Consider the following 24,834-nt stretch of genomic DNA (forward strand, 5'->3'; position numbering starts at 1 on the left):
GATGGCGAACCTATGACACCTGTGACACGCGAACTCATTTTCTTGGTTGTTTTTTCTTTGTTAAATGGCACTTAAATATATAAAATAAATATCAAAAATATAAGTCTTTGTTTTACTATGGTTGCAAATATAAAAAAATTTCTATATGTGACACGGCAACAGAGTTAAGTTAGGGTTTTTCAAAATGCTGGCACGCCGTGCTCAAAAGGTTGAATGGATGACCAGACAACCGGACACTTAGCATATTAGGCTTTTATTATATAGGATATTTGATGATGAAAACCATCCAAACAAAGAATTTAAAAGCCCTTTATTGTTGCAAACATTATCTATGAAATGCTTCAGTTAAAAAAAAGTTGCCTGTATGAAAATGTTGCCATCACTGCTCTAGGGCAACTCCTGCATGTGGCTGGAGGCGGCGTGTGCATGGATGTTCAGGATGTTTATAACGGCAAAGGACCGAAATAACAGACGTGTCTATTAGTGCAGAAATAGGGCACAGGGCATGCACCGACATTCCCACCAATCAAAACCGACCCATCAATCCAGCTTCCCCTGTCACACATACCTGCCCACACCATTTCGTTGCACTCAGACACGTAAGACGCACACCTGCTCCGGCACTGCCGCTCATGCCTGCTCCCTGACTCATGCTGGGATAGTCGCATTTGCTCCCTGGCAGTTTCTTTTGATCCAACCAGAATTACAAGCACACAGGGCCTCTTTGCCTCTAGACCAATAGTTCTCAAAATTTTTTTTGTTTTAATCTCAGGACATCTCTATACTTTTAAAAGTCATTGCGCTACAAAGAGCTTTTGTGATTTATATCAATATTTGCAGTATTAGAAAATAAAATTAAGAAATTTAAAAAATTTTTTTTTCCAAAAAGAATTGTTACTTCCTTTTTTAAAAAATCCTGACCTGAGGATGTGTATATGTGTGTGTGTGTGTGTGTGTGTGTGTGTGTGTTTATAAATTTAGAGAGCGAAAGAGAGAGAGAGAAACATTAATTGGTTGCCTCCCATACATGTTCCAACTTGGGATCGAACTTGCAACCTGGGTATATGTCCTGCTCGGGAATCAAACCCGTGATGACACTCCAACCAACCGAGCCACACGGGCTAGGGCCATTATTACTTTTACTAGTGACCCGGTGCATGGATTCATGCACATTGAAAGGAAATTAATTAGAAGGTGGCCAGCAGGGCAGGACTGGGCGAGACGGCCAGACACGCCCTGGAGCCAATCTCCTTCAGTCCCTCCCCAGCGTCTGCGGAGTAAGTGGGGTCCCTCTGGCAGGTGGGGTCCCTCGGCCTGGCCTGCAGGGATCAAGGGGTCCCAGAGAGCAAGAGGGCACTCTTGCAAAGTTGCTATCATGCAGGATGTGGAACACAAATGCAAGTGTGCAGTAAACCAGATTCGGGCCGACAGTGGCCCAGCAACAACATAACCCCCGGCCAAAGGTAGAATTGTGCAGGTCCCACGAGGAATCGGGCTCCTTCCTCTCTGGTTTCAGAGTGTGTCACCCGAGAACCGCCACTGCCAAGTCACTGCAGCTTGGCAGCGAGCATCTGCCCCCTGGTGGTCAGTGCACGTCATAGCAACCGGTTGGACAGTAGGAGGGACACTTAACATATTAGCCTTTTATAGTATAGATAGATAGATAGATAGATAGATAGATAGATATAGATAGATAAATAGCCCCTTATATCCTTAGGCTTTCTTGCCAGATGCCTTTGGAGCAGGTACTTTCTGGGCTGGAGCTTTCGGGCCCTTCTGAACTTTTGGAGGTGCTGCCTTCTGGCAGCTTGCTGGGCAGGAACCTTCTGGGCTGCAGCCTTCTTGCCAACAGCGCTCACCTTTGCTGCTGGAACCTTTGCAGTAGCAGCACCGTTAGCAGCAGGTGCTTTTTGGGAGAAGCTTTCAGGAGAGCTGCCTTTTGAAGCTTCCTAACTTGAAGCTTGACTATTCCCTTCCTCGTTTTCTTGGCCTTCATGACTTTGTAATGAACAAAACCTGTCATCTTGGCTTTCTCCCCCTGGCTTCAATCTTCCTGGCCCACCTCGTGGCCACCCACTTTGTACTGATATGTGCCTTCTGCCAGGCTTATCAAACATTCTTCTAGCGGGCACTGTGTGGGAACCTGAGGATGAAGTCAGGGAGCTGCATGCATTTGAAAGGTATAGCCTGTCTCCTCACTGGAGTGCAAGGTCCATCGACCAAAGCCCTGTTCTGATCCAATAACATCTACAGGCACGACCAGCTTCCCAGCATAAGGCCCAAGAGAGGCGGAGGCCACCCAGCCAACCTCCACGAAGCACCTGGACACCACGTTGGCCGTGTCCAGTGAAGAAGAAGAAGGCCCGTCCAACCGTGTGCATGAAAAGCACTCCTTCTTTTAAAGTAACAGTATATTACTTATTAATCTATTTGCCATCATTTAATGAAAAGTTACTATATTTTTCAAAACAAAATACACAGTGAGAAGAGAAGCATTGTTCTCTACTTTCGCAACTCTCCTAATGTCTGGCTGCACAGAAAACAGCTGGCTTCCCACACCTGCCTCTGCCATCAATCTGTGATTATTGTCCTGGTTGACTCACATGAAGAAAAATCTGATTTGTAATTACATAGCTTCTAGATCTTGGGGACTCCGCGAGGTCCCTGATGACACGGAGAACCACGGTTTCAAATCATACACCCCTCTGCCAAGCGTCTTCCACACGACAGTCATGTCATCTCCCACTTCCTTCAAACTGTCAATGACTGCCTTTGGCTCACAGAGTTAAATCCAAACTCAGTTCACAAAACTCTTCCCATTTGGCCAATCCAGTGCCTGTCCAAACTCCATTACTACCCTACTTTGTACACTGAGTACTCTGCCCACCACTGGGAAAACACAGGTGCCTGAACCTGTCCTGCTCGTTCATGCCCTGAGCCTCAGCCTTCCTGCTGCCAGAGGACTCCTATGCATCTTTCACAATCCAGCCCAAAGGTCACCTCCTCTAGGAAGCCCTCTCTGATTCACCCTTCCCTTGGAGTTTTCTCTATGTATGTTTTAGATATTTATTTTTTGAGCAGGTAATTCAAGTGACTGAAATTCCAAAATTTGTCATTGTACAGTATATCCTTAGGAGGCACCACTGTGTTCAGTTTCTTTTACATCCGTCCAGAGCTGCTCTAGACAAAAATAAGTCATTTCTTTAACCCAGTGGCACCGTACCACGTGAACTACATGCACTGCTCAACACTCTACCTTGGACAGCCTTCCGCACCATCAAATGAATATTGGCTTCACATTTTACAACAGTTGCAAATTGCATTTTAAAAATGTACCATAACTTATTTAACTAGCCCCCTAATGACTAGCTATGTATATGGTTTCCAATCTTTTGCTGCAGCAAAAATCCTTCTACATAAGTTACTCTACACACATAAAAGGCTACAATGTTCAGGATGGAACTGCCGGGCCAAAGGCAATGCACATTTGTAATTTCCATAAACATTACCAAACTGCCCTCCCTTTATAAAGGCCATTCTAACTTATTCTCCTACTGGCCATGCGTGAAAGGTCCTGTTACCCACGCCAAACAGTGTTATCAAACTTTTTAATCTCTGCCAATGTGGTAAATGAGAAACAATACTTTGATCAAGTTTAATGAGTAATTAGTATTTTGCTAGTACGACCAAATCTCTAGAGTCGCACTGTCCAATATGATAGCTATGAGGTGCGTGTAGCTGTTTAGATTTAAGTGGTTTCCGTAGGAGACAATGCAGATATAAAATATTACCATCAATACAGTTCTGCTGGATGCTGCTGCTCTAGACCTGCACTCTCAAGAGGCTACTGTGAGCCACGTGTACCGAGCATTTGGAATGTGGCGAGTGAACTCAGAGGTGTTCAAACGTTATGAACACACACTTGATTTTGAAAACTTAGTATGAAAAAGAAAGTAAAATGTCCTCTTAATAAATGTTTTTATTAGCAGGGATCTCACTTTATTTTTTAAAACCTTTTGTTGGAGAGAGAGAGAGAGAGAGAGAGAGAGAGAGAGAAAGAGAAACAACAATCAGTTGCCTCCCATAAGCTCCCGGGTATGTGCCCTGACTGGGAATCGAACCCACCACCACCTTTTGGTGCACGGGATGATGCTCCAACCGAGCCATTGATGTCCAGGGCCTTAATAATTTTTATACTGATCACATGTTGAAATGCTAATATTTGGATGCATGTATTGGGTTAAATGCATCCTTAAAATTAATTTCATGTATTTTAAGGTGGCTGCTAGGAAAGTTAAAATGACATCTATGGCATGTGTTCTTTCAGAGGGCACAGTGTTCTGCTGTTGAGACCCGGATTTTAGCATTCTTCTTTTTACACAGAAGTAAGTGTAGCTAACTAACTACTATTGCTACAAAGAAGAACAGAGTCACTGGACTCTTTTTTTCCTCCTCGTCCTTCTCTGTGCCGTACAGACAGGGTGGGCACAAGCGGAGAAAGGGCGCCGATGATCCTGATGATGAAATATCAGCCTGAAACAAACCAGTACACTTCCCACCTGGGTGGCCCCAGCAGGAACCAGGGGCACTGTTGACCCTGAGCAGGGACTGATTTCCTGGCTGCTGTTAAAAACAATGCACCCGAGAACAAAGTGCCTTCGAAACTAAGAATAGAAGAATGGCTCCAAATAAGAGTTCCAGGACGGTGCAGGAACCAATCCCTCCCCTGCTCTAACCCTACGCTGCCTTCCACCCTTGGCTTGACCTGACCCCCTGGCTTGACAAATGTCCCTCCCTGTCTCCGCCCCAACCATCCTGCACGCTCAGCAGTCTGTACACACAGCTCTGGGTGAGGGCTGAGGGACAAAGTGGAAAGGGGAGACCTAGAGGAAGAGATGACATGGCTCTGTCCTAAAGGACCACACCACAATGGTCCTACAGTGGAGACTTGGCATATATGTCATCCATGACTTTGTAACGTGAGCCATGAAACTGATAGGTCAGAATGAAGACCGTTTTTTTAACCAGGTACTGGTTGAATGAAACCTAATTGTATCTGAGCATAAGTCATCTGCTTGGAGGAAAATATTATTATTATTATTATTATTAACAGTTGTGTGCCTTTGGGCAAGTGAATTAACCTCTACAGGTCTCAGTTTTATTGTCTATGAGAGGCCCGGTGCACAAATTCGTGCATGGGTAGGGTCTGGCCAGGGGGAGGGGTTGCGGGTGGTTGGAGGGCCAGCCCTGCCCCTGACTGGGGTGGGGGGTCCAACTGGGGGCATGGCTGGCCGGGGGGAAGGGCCACAGGCAGTTGGCTGGCAAGCCCCGCCCCCTGGTCGAACTCTCGGTTGAACTCCTGGTCGAACTCCCAGTCGAGGGGACAATTTGCATATTAGCCTTTTATTATATAGGATAACATGAGCATAAAAATAAATACTTGTTATTGTTTGCCACTGAGTTTGGGGTGGTTGCTGCTCAGCAAAAGTGGGCTGAGGCAGTCTCCTTTACCCTCATCCAGAGATTTCAGGCAGAGAGTGGCTTTGGCTTCTCTTCTCATTAAGGTGGGATTTCAGCAATTGGGTCATTCTATGGCTCTCTCCATTCCATTTTCTCTGGGCTGGTAAAGTCCCACTCAAAGAAGACAGCAGGGGCGACCAACACCCATATTTTGGCCATCGTGGCACCTGGCACTGAGCCACGCACCAAGCTGGTTCTCAGGCAGTGTTTGATGGGTGAAAGGATGGGCCCTGTTCATCTGGTGGGATGAGCACTGTCAAAATCACCAGCAGCAGCAACCTGGCCTCAGGCACTCAGAGCCACTGGCTCCACAGTCCCCAAAGTGTGGGAAGTAGACGTACCGGCGACACAATATCATGTCAGACCACATGCTGTAGACCTGGGTGCATCTATTACAATGTGTTTTAGGGAACACATTATAGTGTTTAGTAACATCAGGATTATTATTGCTTAAGATCAGCCCAAGTTAAAAAAAAACAAGTAGCGAATTTAAAGAAAACCAGTAAGTAAAAGATAACAGTACAAGTGGTATGTGGGTATGGGAAACATGACTGAAGTTTAGGAAACACTGACCCATATCAAGTCTCATTTCCCTACAAATCACAATCATAATCATGGCTGGCATTTTTTGAGCACTGACAAGATGCACTAGCTTTAAGGGTTTCACAGATATTTTGTAAACTCCTAGTGTCTGAGGCGGATACTAGCATCATTTCCATTTTGCAGGGAAGGTAACTGAGGCCCAAGGAGTAAGTAACTTTCTGATGTCAAGTGGCAGTGAGGGTCAGAACCCAGACTGTCACCCTCCACGATCCAGGATCTTAACAGCCACGCCTCTACTGGAGAATCTGGCACCCAGGGAAGGTCAGCACTGCCCAAGGTGAACCCCAACACCTAGAACTTGAACCCCAAACTCCTGACTCCCAGCCAGTGCTCCATGAGGAGCACTTTGGCGAGAGCACCTGGAGCTTGTGGCAGTGGCTGCATGGGGTCTGCAAGGAATAAGGGAGAGAGGCGGTAAACTCCCCCAGCAAGACACGGAAGGGAAAAGATGGGGACATAAACCCGCCAAACAGGCAGGCGCTCGAGGCGTGAGAAGCTAGAATATGGACAAACTTATTCAGGGCTGACAGAGCGAAGGGGCTGCTTTCTGAGCTCTCCCCATGGGACCCACCCTCAGGGCAGCATCGGGAGCTGGTTTCCCTGAGTGACAGCCACACAGTCTATATTTAGGTCCTAGAGTCACCCATTGTTTCTGTCCCGGTGGACACGGGGTCAGCACCCTGACCTCGCCCTCTCCGAGTCACCTCTGAGTGTTTCATCAAGAGAGGCCTTTTTGGGGTCTGGTTTGAATCAACTTCCCCTCCGTGGCTCCCACTTGGCGCTCTGGGAAAGCTGTAAAAACATGGCTGGAATCGGCACTTTAAAACGAAGCACTGACCTTCTGTGGGATATGCTGCTTCCTTCCCTCCACAAAATCAAACCAGGGCCATCCTTACCGTAGGATAGAAGGTGTCTCACAGCCCTGTCGTTGCTAAGCCCCTATGCACACACGAAGAATTCTTCTTTCTGGTAGCAACCAACACATTTTGTGGTCAGTAAGACCTGGGACATAAATCACTTTTGCGGAGTACTGACTCTGTGCTGGGCACCATCAGGAGTCATTTCATTTACCCCTCATGGCAATCCTAAAGGTAGACACTATTTATTATTCCCATTTTACGGAGGAGGAAACAGATTCACAGAGGTTTGATAACACACATGGGATTGCATGGCTACTAAGAGGCAAAGCTGGGACTCAGACCTAAATCTCTGTGGTTTAAAAGCCAGGCCCTTAACCATCACACTCTATCATTTTTCCACAGATACAGAAGCAGCGTGGCCAAATCTCGGAGGATGAATGCATGAGATCTGTAAAGGGCTTCCCCCGCCCCCCTTACTCACCCTCCACGTCCAATTACCAAGTGTCCCTCCCACATCCAGCCCAATTCCTCCAGTCCTTTCCTGGAGACTCTCAGAGCCAAGAAATAAAAATTCATTTAATAATATTTTCAAGAGCAGAATAAAGGTCAGTAGCTGGCCAGACAATTACATTTTGAGTTCCAGTGATATTCTTGGGAAACGTGCACTTAAAAGCACTCATTAAATCATTTGACTTTGAAATAGGGAAGATATGAGAACTATATTTTACTTTTTGGACAAGATATCTGCATACCTAAGATTCATATTAGAGCTAAAATGAGTTTAGAGGCATGTCCGTTTGAGAGGTGGAGAAACTGAGTCCAGAGAAGGTGGTGACGTGTCACCAAGACCTCTTATGTCGGTGTTAATTGGACCACGGCAAACATCCACCAGAACAGGCTGATCTGCCAAAGTACTGAAAAGTAAAGTGTCACCAGAGATGCTGCGTGTGACAGATGTGGGAAGGGGCCCATCATTAAAACCATCATGTAGCGCGCAATGGCTCAGAGTGTCATTTCTGGATCCCTTCTGCCTGAATTTGAAGTCTGACCCCCTACCTAACCAGCTAGGTAACCTTGGGCAAATTAAATTACTTGTCTGCTCTAAGCCTCAGTTTTACCATCTGCAAAATGGTAATGATACTAATAGCCAAACCCCACAGTGCTATACGAATGTCATGAGCTAACGCAAATAAAGTGCTTAGTAACGTGAAAAGTATCTAATTACACGTTAGCTATTATTGTACTATTTCCTAGCACTGTTGCACTGAAATGTGGTAAATCATTTTAAATGTTGTCCATTTCCATATCTCAAAGGCTCAAAAGTTATTCTTTATCAGGTGAGCAAATAGCTAGGTGAGATGGGAAAGAAGATAAACAATGAAACCACCCAAATCACATGAAAAGACTAAAAAAGTCATTCTTTTTTGGGTGAGCAAATAGCTTGGTGAGTGAGATGGGAATGAAGATATGCAATGAGACCACCCAAATCACATGAAAAGACTAAAAAACATAAAAACGTATGTCTATAATGGTCATGAACAAAAGAGTTGGAATTAGTATTACAATTCTGAGAGGAATAGAAAAAGCAATGGGCATTTCCTTTGGAATACAGTTTTGGCTTCTCCAAAGCTTTAATTCTCACCCACAAACAAACAAACAAATGAATAAAAGGGGCAGAGAGAGTAAGCCTCAGGGCTCCTAATCAGCCCATAGAAATCGAACGCTTTCAGCCTCTCCTGAAATAACCCATGCCAGGCACCCACACTCTTGATGGGAACTCCAGCGAGTCAGAGTCTCCGCTGATATTATCTGACTTCATCTTCCTGATGATGAATATATTCAAAACACCAGGATTACTTGAAGGAAACCTACAAAAAAAGGTTGCTCCGAGCAGAATGAACTCCCAAAACCGAGTTCGGCCATCTTCCAACGCAAAGAAGAGAAGATCTCGGAAATCCACTTTGTGATCCAAACAAACAAAACAGAAGGCAGATACATCCTTCCTTCTTCCCCATTAACTGAAAACAGGTCTCATAAAAATTAATATACCAGCCTCGTGGGGCAAAGAGTGAAAGGCCCACCTCCCCTTGCTCTCCTCCAATCACAGATGCTCAAGGACACGCTGACACCTAGGCGCTCCGCTTAACTCACCATCCCCACCAAGCTCAACCAGTTGTGGTCTTAAACTCAACCACACACTCTTTTCTGATTCAGACCAAAGTGAGGCAGAAGTCTGCCTCCACCATTCCAGGTGTTTTTAACAGCAGCTTCCTGCTCCGTTTCTTGGGAGAGAAAAAGACAGCTGTGCCCTCCTACACCTCAGCTCCTGGCACCGCTCAGCCAGGCCTGGGTGGGCGCTGGGAGCTGGTCCAGCCCCAGCTCAGCTGCAGGGAGCTTACCTGAGCTCGGACAAAGAAGCAACACCACACCATCGGGCGCTCCGACCTCATCCACGCGGGAGTCCCCCGCCCCTCGCTGTGGCGGAGCCCTGCCGACGGGATACTCCAAGCAGAGTAGAGCATGGTTTCCCTGAAGGAACTCCTCCCCCTACTCGGGCTGCATGACAGGAAGTGACAGGGGCGATCAGTTACAAGTGTCAGGAGCTGAGAACCACACCAGCCAAGAGCTCCGGCGGTTTCTTCGCCAGCTGCCTCTGTGGCTGATGCTTCTTCGGAGCACCCTAGCTTTAGGCATTCAAAGGGACACAAGAAATTCGGTTCCTGGCTGACAATCCCAGCCTGTAAGAAAGAAACAATGTTCCCTGGGTCCCCACCTAAAGCCGTGCTTGGCATTTTGGCAGCTCTGAAGGGTGAGCTGCTAGGACATCCTGCCCCAACTCTGCAGCTTTGCAGACCAAACGCTGGGGTGAAGTGAAGAGAGAAGGAGCGCTGGGAGGAGAGTTTGGGGTATTCAAAGAGAAATCAGTAGCCCATGTGAACTTCACCCAGAAGTCGGAGGCCCTGCCTGGACACAGAGCCCACACTGAGCCCCAATTTCACAACAACGCATTACATGAGAGCAGTGGTAAGCACCGCACCCATCCGCTGCTTTCTTTTTTTCTTAAGCAAATGTTCTCTGCAGAGCTTCTTCAAAACAGCTGCTTCTGGAAACCTCCCTTTCAGCTTCTGACAAGGATGACAAGAAGCCTGACTGCTCTTCTCAGAGTTATTATGGAGATAGCTCTTGGCTGGCGTTTCTCATTTGATGAGCCGGGGACCTCACCAGACTGAACACCTTGCCCCAGTTCCCAGCCTTTTACAAAACCCAGATTCTCTGGGTGAGAAAGACGGTTTCACAGTGAACTACAAGGTTTCAGATGAAAACTATGTCCATTCATCCCCTCCCCGCAAACAATCAACACCCTCGCCCTGCATAGTGGCGGTGAGCCTCAAGCCCACGGAGACATCGCTCCAGTGTAGTTTTCAATTTTTTATCTTTATTTTTCAGTTCCCTAAGGAGGTAGTATTTGAATCGCAAAAATCTTTTTTTTTCTTTGATTTTTAAAAAGGAAGGGAGAGGGAGGGGGAAGGGAGAGAGAGAAAGAGAGAGAAAGAGAGAGAGAGAGAGAGAGAGAGAGAGAGAGAGAGAGAGAGAGAGAAAGCATCAATGTGAGAGCGAAACACTGGTGATTGGCTGCACGCCCCAGACCTGGGAACCAAGCCCACAACATGGGCCTATGCCCTGACTAGGAATCGAACCAGCAACCCCTTTGTGCAGGGGATGACGCCAAACCAACAGCCACACTGACCAGGGCGCAAAATTCTTTCTAATTGCAACTTTAGCCTGCAAAGATTTATCCCAGAGTTTCCCAAGGCATCCTTATAAAGACACAGACTTTTTAAGAGCTTTTACCTATCTTAGCCCTGAGGAAAGTGGGGAGCCCAACGAAGAAAGAGGGTTTATTTGAACAAGATTCAATCCAAAACTCAGCTTCCAGGCTTACAAGAAAGCAGCTCTCCCCACTCTCTCAGGCCAGTGGCTGGACCCCTGAGATAGGGCCTCGGAAGTGAGCCTTCTGCCCTGTCCACACGTGGATGCACCAGGCTCTGGTAGTAACAAGGATGAACTGCTGATGACCAAGAATAAAATAAATGCTGCCAGGAACTTGCAAAAAGTGTTGAGGGGGCCAAGAAATAAGTGAGCCTGGCAAATGCATTTTTTTATGGGGACAAAGTCTGGGAAGGTTTCTCAGAGCAAGAGACACATGGGCAGAATTCTGAGGGTGTTCTAGGCAGCAGAACTGAGGACAACAGCAGGGCGAGGTGCAGAACCACAGGGCGCTGTGGAAGGAAAGCAAATGCTTTGAAAGCACTGCTCTGCCTGCTTGGGTTTTGCTTCAAGGAGCATGGGGGGTAGGGGGGTGGATGAGAGGGGGGTATCTGTTTGAGAAAGAAGGAAGTGAAATCACTGTGAAAGGTTCAGGCCTTTCAGGCAAGCTTCTGTGTCACCTCAAGACCCATATGCAGTCCCTACTAGGTCTGGCACCCAGGAAACACTCAGTAACGTGTGCAAATCAAACAGCAGGGTCCACAGAAGGTGGGTTTCGGCTCAGCCTTGAGATCCCCTGCCTCCCAAAGCTTGATTCCCCACACAGCAGGGGGGTGGGGGGTTGAGGGGGCAGCCAAGGGGAGGCATTCCTGAGAAGGCCTCTTGCTCCAGCCTCCTGCACAGAAAGGGCCCTGAATGTGAACAGGCCGATAACAACCTGCGGTTCCCCAGCTTTGGTTCATGAAGCAGCAGCTCAGCTAACGAAGAATGTCAATCCCCTGAGGACCCATGGAGGTTCCCACGCACCCAGCCACGCCGCTCCTGGAGGGTTTTCACACTGGCCACTTTGTGGAGCCCAGCGTCCAAGGTCAGGACCCAAAGGAAATCTGAGATCACCGCGGCACACGGGGTTTATTTCTCTCCAGGGGGTGGGGGAGGCACGTTCACATGAACTAATCCTAGAATGATGAGGCCTAACTTCTGGCTGCTGCCTGACCGAGAATGGAGAACCGAAACCCGTGGGTGGCAGCACTTCGTGGAAGAGGTGAAACTCGAGTGGGCTCTGGGGCAGGTAGTGGGGGAGGGGGAGGAAGGAAGGAGAACCAGCAGATGCCCTGGCAGGGCAGCGGGCAGCCTGCAAAAAGGAAGGAAGGAACGGGGCACGGCCGTTTCCTCTGATGCTCCTGCTCTGACCAGAGGCAACCGCCCCAGGCATGAAGCCTGGACCCGCAGAAGGCGCGGGAGGAGCACGTCAGCGGTGAGAGGCTCCTGCCCGCAGGACTCAAGGCCGGTCTGAGCTTCATGACGGGAGCTTATAAAGGGACAGGAATGTGGGTTTCTGTGTGGCATCAAGGACCCCACCAAGCAGTCAAACATGTTTCTCTACTGATTTCTAAGTGTGAAAACTTAGTATCACGATAACACATTCAAACCACACGGAAGCATATAAAGTGAAAAGCGAGTCTTCCCAAAGAAGACGCCCCACTCCAATCCCACTGGCCCACGTGGAACTTAACAGCCATGTCAGAGCCCGATTAGATAAGGGGGCACACAGCCAAATGCTGTCAGGGCTGGCGGTCAGACACCTGAGAGGCAAGGCTGGGTGGGCACTGGGGCACCACTGGCAGTGCTGGCCTTAGGTCAGTTCCAGCTTGTTGGGGTCCTGAGGGACTACTGATCCAGGGTGACCAGACATTACAGTTTTTCAAGAGAAGCTGGAAATTCCAGGTTTTATATAAAAATCTCCCAATTTTTCAATGCTAGCAACTAATTCCTCATTTTTAAAAATACCGCACAAAACACAGTTGCTGGCTAGATTTTTTAAAATATATTTTGTATTGATTTCAGAGAGGAAGGGAGAGGGAGAGAGAGATAGAAACATCAATGATGAGAGAGAATCACTGACCGGCTGCCTCCTGCACGCCCCCTACTGGGGATCGAGCCTGCAACCTAGGCACGTGCACTAACCTGACTGGGAATCGAACCGTGACTTCCTGGTTCATAGTCGATGCTCAGCCACTGAGCGACTCCTGCCAGGCGTTGCTGGCTAGATTTGACCCGAGGGCCACCAGTTTGCAACCTCTGGTGGTGACCCTTCTAGACCAGCCGTGGGCAAACTACGGCCCATAGGCCGGATCCGGCCCGTTTGAGATGAATAAAACTAAAAAAAAAAGACCGTACCCTTTTATGTAATGATGTTTACTTTGAATTTATATTAGTTCACACAAACACTCCATCCATGCTTTTGTTCCGGCCCTCCGGTCCAGTTTAAGAACCCATTGTGGCCCTCGAGTCAAAAAGTTTGCCCACCCCTGTTCTAGACATTTCCTTCTGAACACATAGGTTGCTGGGTATAACATTTTGGGGTGTGTGTGTGTGTGTGTGTGTGTGTGTGTGTGTTTCACCAAAAGTAGAATGGTAACATTATTCTACCACTTCCTTTTTCTCAGATATCATCCAGGGCATCTTTCCACATCATATACATTTTGGACCCATATTGCAGAGCCCTCATGGTATAGAAGTACTTTGCTTATTAATGCATTAGCCCCTGCCCTGCGAACACTCAGCAAACATGAAAGATGCACTTGAAATGTCACTTCTAAGTGCTCACTGCTTTTACCTCTGCCAACGCTGAGAACATAACTCAGGACGAAAGTGCACCTGTGAGCAGATATGAAAACATTCTAAAGCCACAATTACTGAAACCATAAACGGTGACTGCAGACCTTTGATGTTTTAATATGAGAACTTACCATGAATTTTTTTATTTGATTTTTAAAAAATATTTTTTTATTGATTTCAGAGAGGAAGGGAGAGAGAGAGACAGAGATAGAAACATCAATGATGGGAAAGAAGCATTGATTAGCTGCCTCCTGCACACCCCACACTGGGGATCGAGCCGGCAACCCGGACATGTGCCCTGACCGGGAATCAAACCATGACCTTCTGCTCCATAGGTCAACACTCAACCACTGAGCCACGCTGGCTGGGTCACTTGATCTTTACAACTGTCCTGAGGTAGGTCATACTATCATCTCCACTGAATAGATTTCTAAAAACTGAGACTCACACAGGGGTATGAGCCTGCTCAACAGGGCCTGGAGGTGGCGGGGTCAGGAGTGGAGCCTGGGGGGGCTGACTTCAGAGCTCCCCCTGCACACATCCAGCCCCCAGAACAGACAGCCAGAAACCTGCCCGAGGAGATTCCACACTTTGACAGACGGCAAATGTTGGACTGTAAGCCACTGGTGGAGAGAAGGATCACTAACAAATGGGACAATTCACTTCTTGAGGGAATAAAAAAACAAACGCCTCTGTTTAGGCCCTACTTCACATTCATTAAAAAAAAATTCTGCATGGATTAAAGTGAAATATTAAAAAGAAAAATATAAAACTATAAAACTCTGGGGGTTCTCAGGGTATAAATTTTTTTTTTAAGTGTATGGAGTTGAAACATCAGGTATTTATACACAGTTGAAACTGCCTGGCACCTATAATGCAAGAACTAGCCCTGTTCACCCACGTCTATTAAATAGCCAACTTCTTATTGAACTCTAGGTCTGGAATCAAAATGGGAACCTTGCTAAGACCCCACAATGCTCCTCGAGTCACTGGAACTCAAAGTGATATATTTCCTGTGTTATTATTTCATACACCTAAGGACATTTTCTGTTGAGAAGTTTCTAGCAATTTTCTCACCAAAAGTATTATAAGAAACATACTTATCAGGATTGTGATAAGTTCACTTACATAAAACAAAATGGTGAGATTTCAGTAGAATTACTTCTTCATTAAAAATTGATGACCAGGCCCTGGCTGGGTAGTTCAGATGGTTAGAGTGTCATCCTGGTATGCCAAGGTTTCTGGTTCGATCCCCAATCAGGGCACATGCAGAAATCAACCAATGAATGCATGAATAAGTGGAACAACAAATCTATTCCATTTCTCTCTCTCTCTCCCTCTCTCTCTCTCTCTCTCTCTCTCTCTCTCAAAATCAATAATCAATAAAATTAAAAAACTTAAAAAAAAGTTGGTGACCAAAGACTTGAATATAAGACCTGAAACCATAAAACTCCAGGAGAAAATCTAGGTGGTAAGCTCCTAATATAGGCTTAGGGATGACTTTTTGAATCTGACACTAAGAGCAAAAGCAGCAAATGCAAAAATAAAGAAGTGAGATGACACTAAGCAAAAAAGCTTCTGCACAGCAAAGAAAACCATCAATAAAGTGAAAAGACAACCTACTGAATTATTTCAAATCATGTATCTGATAAGGAGTAAATATCAAAAAATATATAAAAACTCATACAACTCAATAGCAAAACCCACAAACAATCCAATTAAAATGGGGGCAGAAGATCTAAACAGAACCTCATCAAAGAAGATATACAGATGGTAAAGAGGTACATGAAAAGATGCTCAACATCATTAGTCATCAGAGAAATGCAAAGGAAGATCACTAAGAGATATCACCTCACACCTGTTAGAATGGTTATTATCAAAGAGACCAGAAATAACAACTGTTGGCAAGGATGTGGAGAAAAGAAAACCTTTGTGTACTGTTGGTAGGAAGGTAAACTGGAAAACAGAACGTTGGAAAACAGTATGGAGATTCCATAAAAAATTAAAAATAAAACTACCATATAATCCTGCAATTCTATTTGTGGGTATTTACCCAAAGAAAATAAAAACACTAATTCAAAAAGATATCTGCACTTCTATGTTCACTGCAGCATTATTTACAATCGCCAAGATATCAATGCAGAAATTGCATTTGCAACAACATGGATGGACCTGGAGGACATTATGTTAAGTGAAATAAGTCAGACAGAGAATAACAAATGCCATATTATCTCCCTTATATGTAAAATCTAAAAAACAAAATACCAAACTCACAGATACAGAGAACAGATTCGTAGTTTCAAGAAGTGGGGGTGGGAGAAATGAGTGAACTGAAGTTTCTTTTTAGTTTAAATAAATTAAATTTTTTAAAGTTGGTGACTAATGGTGATTCTTTCCATTTGAATTTTATTCTGGTTCCTCAATATCTTTCCTATTTGTACTCAAGAGGCCACAGATTTTACAAAAGCTCAGAGTTGGCCAGTAATTCCAGAGTCCTTGGCCACATTCCATTTGGTGCTTTATGTTTTAAAATAACTCCACAAACTGAGGTGGTAAAGCAATCTCATTAAAATGGGGTTGTAGCAGTGACCAAATTAAAACAGGAGACTGTATATTGACTTAACCAAGGTTTCAACATCAGAAAAGCGTTACCTCATAGGTCTCAGGCTTCTGAAGCTGTTGTCAAGTTCGGGTAAAACTAAGAAAAAAACAAAGATCTATGCTGTGGCAGAGAAGGGAGGTACAGTAACACTCTTTGGTGTTGCTAGGTCGGCAGGAAGGAATAATGCACAGCAAGTCAGTGAGAAAGAAAAAGGAGTTCAAAGTATTTAGAGCTTGGGGGCTTACTTGCGGTCACACTCACTGAATGTCTTTCTATCTCCTCCTCAGTGCCAGGCGTCTGTTCATCCAAGAAAAACCTGAGCAACTGCTCTGCCAACTGTGGGCAACTGGGAGGGGGCGTCCAGGCCAGGGTCGTTTGGACATAAGGTGGTTTAACGCAAGAGACTCTTGGCCATTTGAAGAAGTGGATGCTCTCCTGGAGCCCTGCTTAATATCCCAGCTCAACAAGATTGCAACCTGATGAGAAGAATGTGGGAGCAGACCTGGCTGCCCCGGGTCAAGAATGAATAAATAGAAAAGTCTTCATCTGTGGTTTCAACACGAGAACTAAATATAAATGAGGCCTGAACATGGACATCGCCACAGATTGCTAATCATGGCTAATCTTGAGTGCTTATCTTGCTGGTTTCGTCACGAGCCATGGTTTGAGCACTGTATTTTCTCTCTCTCAGCAAATCTGAACTGTTCTAATCAAATTCCTCACATTATTTTGGCAACTGATACACAGATGGTTATTTTTAAAAAGCAAATGAAAACCAAGGAAACCTGTGTGCTGCGAAGCTGCCACCAGGCCAGCCTGGCCCCTTGACGAACACAAGCCCAGGAGCCCCAAGAACTTCGGCGTGCAGCAGACTGGGGCATTAGCAGATCAGCTCACTCAGGTTATTTCTTAGAAACTCGAACACTCTAGCTATGGCTTTTTCAAAGGACTGTCAAGTCCCCTTTGTTAGACTGTCAGTTAAAAGCGAAACTCCCACGGGTTGCTGACCTCTGCCCAATTCTTAGGAAAAAGAAAGGTTTAAAAACTGGTTAGCTGATATCTATCAGCCAAAGAGCTTCCTTACTTAGAAATGAGACTTACTATTTAGCATTATAACTGTCAAAATTGATTAGAAGTGGAAAATCTGAACATGAGGGGGCTGGGATTCCCAACACTTGAACACTCAGGAGGGTTTTGAAAAAGTAAGTTGCTTCTATTAACAAAGCAGCTCTTGACAAACTGAATTTCTTAGATAAAAATATATAACAAAAGCAGAAATAATTTTTATTGAAAAGTTTCTCATTGTGATTCTGACTCCAGATATCTCCTCAAGGATAGTTTCTGGGAATAACGGGCTGTCTGGAATAACCAACCGTAAATTAATACGGGAACCCTGTTATTTTTGGCTCTGGCATTACTACTTAAATGACCTGGTAAGTCACTTTTTAACCTCCTTGACCCTCGGTTTCCTCATCGGTAAAACAGAAATAATGATTCCATTATCCCTCCCAGGCTGCAGAGAGAACCATAGGAATCTAACTGATCTAGAACTAAAAATGACAAGGGATATTAGAGGGTCATTATACTATTCTTTCTATTTTTGTATAAGTTTAAATTTTTCCATAATAAAAAAAAATGTTAACGACAAAGCACAGTAATAATGTCTTTGCTTATTTTTTTCAAGCAGAAAAGGAAGTTTTTTGGTGTAATTATGAACATTAGTTCAAATTTTCCTCGTAGCAAGCTGAAAAGTTGGTACTAAATCCCACAGAGTTTGATTTTTACCATGATTTATATGAGAACTGTCAACTGGGCACCTAATAAGAAAAAGGCAATAAAAATTTGCTATTTTCCATTTCCCCTCTTCACTCCAATAGTAGGGGAGAAATGGGAAGGATGTTAAAACTTGAGTCCTACCTATTTTTTAAATGTTATATAATGGTGACTTCCTTGAAGTCCTTGGGCTCATATAAAAAGTTCAAAACTTTTATAAAAATACCCCCAAGGTAATTAATACCAAGAGATTGAAAAGCGTGTGTACATCCATGACTCAGGACAGTCTTCTGTATAACAATGCAAGTGGGCTTTTGTGTTTTATTTTGTTAGATGTGTACCTTTGTGTCCTTGAAAAATAAATACTGTAATGCCACTTTTCCCCTTAAATTGGAATCAGAAAGGAATCACCAAAACACTGGGAACCCGAAATCCAAGTGGGGGATACTCAGGAAAGGCCCCTCCCTATGAAGCTCAGTGCCTCCTCCCCGTTAGGGCTCTGCCCTGGAGGTTGTCCCTTTAAATCAGACTTCCTGGTGAGGCTCAGATATTTGCGCATGCAGCTTCCTGGAGACAGCATAAGATAAACAATAAACTTTGCAGCAAACTCTTGGACAATAAGCCCCACGTGGCCATCACAAGAAGCACTGACAATGGCTAGGGCATTTCCAACAGGAATGCAAATCTTGATAAACACAGCAGAAACATGCTACCCCACACACCTGCACAAACTCAACTAACTTTTTAAAAAAAAATAGTTCCTAGCTTCTCATCAGTTGAGAAATAGATGCTTCAAAATCTGGCACTCTTTTTTTTTTTTAAATCACTGTCTAAGAGGAAAGCAGTCAGGTCTTCCTTAAAGTGCCACCACCCATTAGATGAACACTGCTAAGGCCAAGTGTCTCCAAGAGTCACTTACTCCATGTGTCTCTGCCAGGGACATTTATCACCCTCTGGATACTCTACAGCTCCAACCCCTTCCTAGGTTTGGGGAAGCCCCAACTCAGAAATCACAGGGTCCCCACATTCCACCAAAGGAGATGAGGATGCCAACATTCGCTTTCCCAGCTTCCCTTGCAGCTAGAGCACAAGAGCATGAGCGAGGCTCAGCCAATCAGATACTCCCACTTCAGACTTGGCATCAGAAACTGGCATGCAAAGCAGCAGGGACTCTGCAGACACTGTTCTGGTGAGGGTGGGGACAGCTCACAGAGGAAGCAGTGAGTGCAGACGGAGTAGCCATCCTATATAATAAAAGCATAATATACTAAGTCTCCGGTTGTCTGTTCAACCAATCAAAGCGTAATATGCTAATGATATGCTAAGGCCACTCAACTGCTCGCTATGACATGCACTGACCACCAGGGGACAGACAGTCGGCTGGTCAACCAGTTGCTATGACGTGTACTGACCAGCAGGGGGCAGTCGACTGGTCGACCAGTCAATATGATGTGCACTGACCACCAGGGGGCAGACACTCCAACTGGTAGGTTAACTTGCTGCAGGGGTCCGGCCAATCGAAACTGAGCAAGACACGCTGGACATGTCCTGGAGCCCTCCCATGGTCCCTCCCCTGCTGGCCAACCTCCTGCATCCCTCCCCAGCCCCTGTTGTGCAATCCGCCCTCTCACAATCTGGGATCCCTCAGGGAATGTCAGAGAGCCGGTTTTGGCCCCATCCCACAGGCCAGGCCAAGGCACCCCACTGGTGCACAAATTCATGCACCAGGCCTCTAGTGTTCTATAACTGGTGTTGGTGGTGCCACCAAAACCCGCCCAGCAGTGGCAACAATGGTATCCTTGTAGGAAATGTTTGGTAGTGTAATCTGGGGTTGTTTCTGGTTCCCTGATCCCTCCAAAATTCTCTTGAGCTTCCTATATCCTTTAATACATTCATTTTCTGCTTAATCAGAACTGGGCTTTATTGCTAGAGTTCAGTTCATGAACACAGACCACAGGAAGGGCTAGAGCTGAAGTCCTCCAGAAATCAACCCCACAGATTATTCTTTTAAAAAATATATATTTTTATTTATTTAGAGAGGAAGGGAGAGGGAGAGAGAGATCATCAATGAGCACTGTATTTTCTCTCTCTCAACATCAATGATGAGCGAGAATCATGGATCAGCTGCCTCCTGCACGCCCCCAACTGGGGATTGAGCCTGCAACCCGGGCATGTGCCTTGACTGGAATCTAACCTGGGACTCTTCAGTCCACAGGCTGATGCTCTTATTTACTGAGCAACACCAGCCAGGGCCCCACAGATGATTCTGAGCCTAAGGACTGAATGGCTTCTTTCACACTTTGAATTCAACCTAAATACTGTCCCTGGCCTATAAGGCCCTGCATCAATGGGCCCATGTCTCCTTGCTGGACCTCACCTCATTCTGCTCTTCACCCTCCTCTCAAGCTCTGGCCACACTTGCTGTTCCTTATTAGGCTCTTTCCTGCCTCAGGGCCTTTGCACTTGCTCTCCAGGAAACTCCTCCAGCTCTTCACATTGCACAGCATCCTTCTCCTTGTTCAGTCTCAGTTTACAGAAGGACTTCAATGACCAGGCTGTCGAAGAGACCACACAGCCCACCCCACCATCCTCCATCACAATACCCTATTAATGTCCTTTTCAGCACATATCCTGTGATTAATTTATTTCATTATTAATAACAATAGCAACCACCCATTGGAGGCTTGCTATGTGTCAGGCACTAGCCTAAACTCATTTAATTCTATTACTACCCTATGAGACAGGTACTGTTATTATACCTAGTAAATGGATGAGGAAACAGGCTCAGGTGGGTTAAGAAGTTGTCCAAGGTGCCAAGCTTGGCACTGACACAACAGGGATTTGAACCGAGGCCTGCAGTGTGGGCTCATTACCACTTGCTCATTCAGGCAGTAGCCTGACAGCGATGCCATAAGCATCACCCACAGTGCAGGCTCTGGGCCACAGGACAGGATGGGCTCTCACAGAGCCTACAGCCTGTGATCCAGATCTCCCACCTGGTAGTCTCCGTTCTATCCAGGGCCCTCCTCAAGGAAGAAATGCAGCCAGGCCTGTGTAAAGAGGGGGCAGAGGTCCTTCATTCAACAAATAAGTGCCCAACTCTGTGCTCAAAGTGTCTGCAAACAAAAATACCACAGAGGAGCTCACAGGCCAGAGGGACATGGACCTTCGGACAATGCTTTCTGCTCAACCTGCCGAATTCCACCGCCTTGGGGTGTGTCAGAGCTGCCAGGCTAAGGAGATGGGGTGCTGGGCAAGGGAGAGAAGTGGGGAACAACATGGCTCATTTGGGGAGGGAGGAGATGTTCAAAGAGTCTGTGGAAGGGATGGGTGGAAGGCTGGGAGATGAGAAGGTTGGACTTCCAACTCTAACTTGTAGATAATGGGGGGCTAGAGCAACTTGTTGTTGTTTTGTTTTGTTTTGTTTTTTGGCAAAGACAGATGTACAACCAGATGCAGATTCTTTTTGTCAAGAACAGAGGCCATGGCTCTATAATACTGCTTGAGATGTTTTGGTACCCTGTTTCTATTTCAAATACATCAGCTAAACACCAGAATTTTAACAACAACAACAAATTCCGTGTCTATGCTGCCTGACTCCCTCTCCCTGCTGAATGAGAAGTGAGGTGAATTTGCCCTCCCAACAAGAGTTCAGCACTGCCTTTCCCTCCTGGAATGTGAAATTACACAGAGCTCTTGCATCGGAAATTTATGGAGAAAAGAAGGAATTCCCCCACTACTTGACTTTACAGCTCCAACCACCTCTGCCCAGATTCCCTCAGTGTGATAACAAGAACCTCACCTCTGGCTTGTGTCATCATAAAAATGAAAGGCTCATTTAAAAAAAAAAAAAAGAATGTACAGGGTTGAAGCACAAAGGGCCTCCTGTGTTGAATGAGCATCTGGGGGCTGTGGGAGGGGTCCCCAGAAAGACTCTCTGGGGCTGGTTGAGACCAGCACACAGTAACAGGCCCTGGGAAATGATATGCTAAATTTGCAGCTGAAGTCAGCCAAGATGACAAGGGCATAGCATCTGGAAAGTAGATTGGAAATTAATAAAGGCCGTTTAGTACAGGAGTTAGGAATAGGAATTTTGAGCCAAACAACCTGGATTCAAGTTCCAGTGCTATCATTTACTGTGTGACCTCTGTCGATGTACTTAACCTTTCTGCGCCTCAGTTTCATCATCTATTAAATGGGGACAATAAGAGCATCTGCCACACAAGGCCTTTGTGAGGATCAAATAAGTCACTTAAAACAATGCCTGGCACATGATAAGAACAGCAGCAACTTCCTGGAGACTATATAAGAATGAGCTCTACAGAAAAATCATGGACAATAACGTCCCATGAGGGACAACAAAAAGCAATTATTAGTGCTGACAATGGGTAATACATTTCCAATAGGAAGGCAAATCTATGCAAATAGTTGTTACTGCTACCATCCTATATAATAATAGAGAAACATGGTAATTAACCATAGCTCTGACACGCTTCCCATTGGCTAATGAGCAAGATATGCAAATTAACTGCCAACCAAGATGGCGTCTGGCAGCCAGGCAGCTTGAAGCGAACAGGAGGCTTGCTTGCTTCAGTGATGGAGGAAGCCAACATTCCCCGCCTGCCGCTGCCAGCCTCTGAGCTTTCAGTTTAAGAAACATTGTTGCAATTATAGAAGCTAAAAAAACCCCAGAAACCTGCTTTCAGCCAGCTGGGCCTCAGAGCTGGAGTTGAAACAGTGTTTCGATTATAGAACCCAAACAAACCAGATACCTGCTTTCAGCAGCCGAGGTCTCAGAGCTGGAGCCGAGCCTCAGAGAGAAAGCCCGCTCTCAGTTCCAGTGACAGCCATAAAAGGTAAATAAATCAAGAATAAAAAAAAAAGAAACAAAGGAGAGGTTTGGAGCTTCAGTTGCCTGCCAGCCTGAAAACAGCCTTCAGCCCCTCACCCAGACTGGCCAGGCACCCCAGTGTGGACCCCCACCCTGAAGGGGGTGTGACCAGCGGCAAACAGCCATCATCCCCTCATCCAGGCTGGCCAGGCACCCAAGTGGGACCCCCACCCTGATCCAGGACACCCTTCAGGGCAAACCAGCCTGCCCCCATCCGTGCACCAGGCCTCTATGTAATAGGGTAATAGTAAAAGGGTAATATGCCTCCCAGCACCGGGATCAGCGGAGCAGCGAGGCCTCCTGAACCCGGGATCAGCGGAGCAGCAAGGCCTCCCAGCACCGGGATCAGCAGAGCAGCGAGGCCTCACTGCCCCTGTGTCAAGCGGAGCCGCGAGGCCTCCCAGCACTGGGATCAGCGGAGCCACGAGGTCTCCCAGCACTGGGATCAGTGGAGCCGCGAGGCCTCCTGGCCCCTGGAGCAGCGTGACAGGGGGAAGAGCCCAAACCCCCAATCGCCCTGTGGCTCTGTGTGTGACAGGGGGAGGAGCCACAACCTCCCTATCTGCCCTGCTCTGTTTGTGACAGGGGAAGGCGCCCCAACCCCCTAATCGGCCCTGCTCTGTGCCTGATAGGGATTGGGCCTGCCCTCTGCCACCCGGGAGCAGGCCTAAGCCAGCATGTCATTATCTCCCGAGGGGTCCCAGACTGTGAGAGGGCACAAGTGGGGCTGAGGGACACCCTCTCCCGCCAGTGCACAAATTTTTGTGCACCGGGCCTCTACTTATAATATAAAATATGTATTATCCTATATAAGAAAGCGGTACTATGCAAATTGACCATCACGCCCTCACACAAGATGGCCGCCTCCATGTAGCACACGATGGCCACACCCATGTGGTCACAAGATGACCGGCAGGGGAGGACAGTTGTGGGCAATCAGGCCTGCAGGGAAGGGCAGTTGGGGGAAACTGGGCCTGCAGGGGAGGGCAGTTAGAGGGGACCAGGCCTGCAGGGGAGGGCAGTTAGGGGTGACGAGGCCGGCAGGGGAGGGCAGTTGGAGGGGACCAGGCCTGCAGGGGAGGGCAGTTAGGGGCGACTGGGCCAGCAGGAAAGGGCACTTGGGGGTGACAGGGCTAGCAGGGGAGGGCAGTTGGGGGTGATCAGGCCGGCAGGGGAGTGGTTAGGTGTGATCAGGCTGGCAGGCAGAAGCGGTTAGGGGCAATCAGGCAGGCACATAGGCGAGCAGTTGGGAGCCTGCAGTCCCAGATTGAGAGAGATGTCCGACTGCCAGTTTAGGCCGGATCCCACAGGGATCGAGCCTAAATCGGCAGTTGGACATCCCCCAAGGGGTCCCAGATTGAAGACAGTGCAGGCTGGGCTGAGGGACAACCCCTCCCCAGTGCACGAATTTTGTGCACTGGGCCTCTAATTATATAATAATAGTATTATAATGTTTTAAGCCAATTAAAGAGTTTCTCAGCAAAAATTAGGGGTTTGAGGAGAGGTGCCCAGAAGCAGGTGCCTGGGCGGTGCTTGTGCAGTGTTTTTGGCCACCTTCAGGTGGCACCAATGTGAGCTGTGGAGCCAACTTGCTGGGCCAGAGCCTGGGCTCCACCACATAGGATTTCCTCATTTCTGCAAAGGAAATCACAATATCACCCTCTTCATAGTTTGTGCCAAGCACTGCCGCTCAATTTCATATGCATTTTTCACATATAATTTTCCCACAACCCTGTAAATCACATGCAATTATGATGTCCATTTTACAAATGAGAAAACCCATGGCTCAGAGATGTTAATCGAATTTGCAAAAGGGCACGTCGCTAGACTGATACCCAGAAAATCTGACTGGAGCCAGCACTCTAAACCCTCAATTCCCAGACCCGTACAGCGTGAGAAGTGTGCGCAACAGGCCCTCTGCAGGATGCAAGGGGTAACCAGCGAGTGCACAGGAATCGCCTTTAAGAAGGGTGTAC

General features: G+C 46.6%; 1 protein-coding gene and 1 pseudogene across 1 annotated transcript in view; both read right to left on the reverse strand.

Annotated features, from left to right (window-relative positions):
- The window catches only part of ARHGEF3 (Rho guanine nucleotide exchange factor 3), a 286,954-nt gene that overhangs the window by 137,123 nt on the left and 124,997 nt on the right, over positions 1-24,834 (reverse strand). The window lies entirely within an intron of this gene.
- On the reverse strand, positions 1,714-23,752 carry LOC138992563 (large ribosomal subunit protein eL14 pseudogene; annotated as a pseudogene).

The sequence above is a fragment of the Myotis yumanensis genome, unplaced genomic scaffold (assembly GCF_028538775.1).
Source record: "Myotis yumanensis isolate MYYU_CA2020_CCGP unplaced genomic scaffold, mMyoYum1.0.hap1 SCAF_14, whole genome shotgun sequence".
In the NCBI taxonomy this organism is placed as follows: Eukaryota; Metazoa; Chordata; class Mammalia; order Chiroptera; family Vespertilionidae; genus Myotis; species Myotis yumanensis.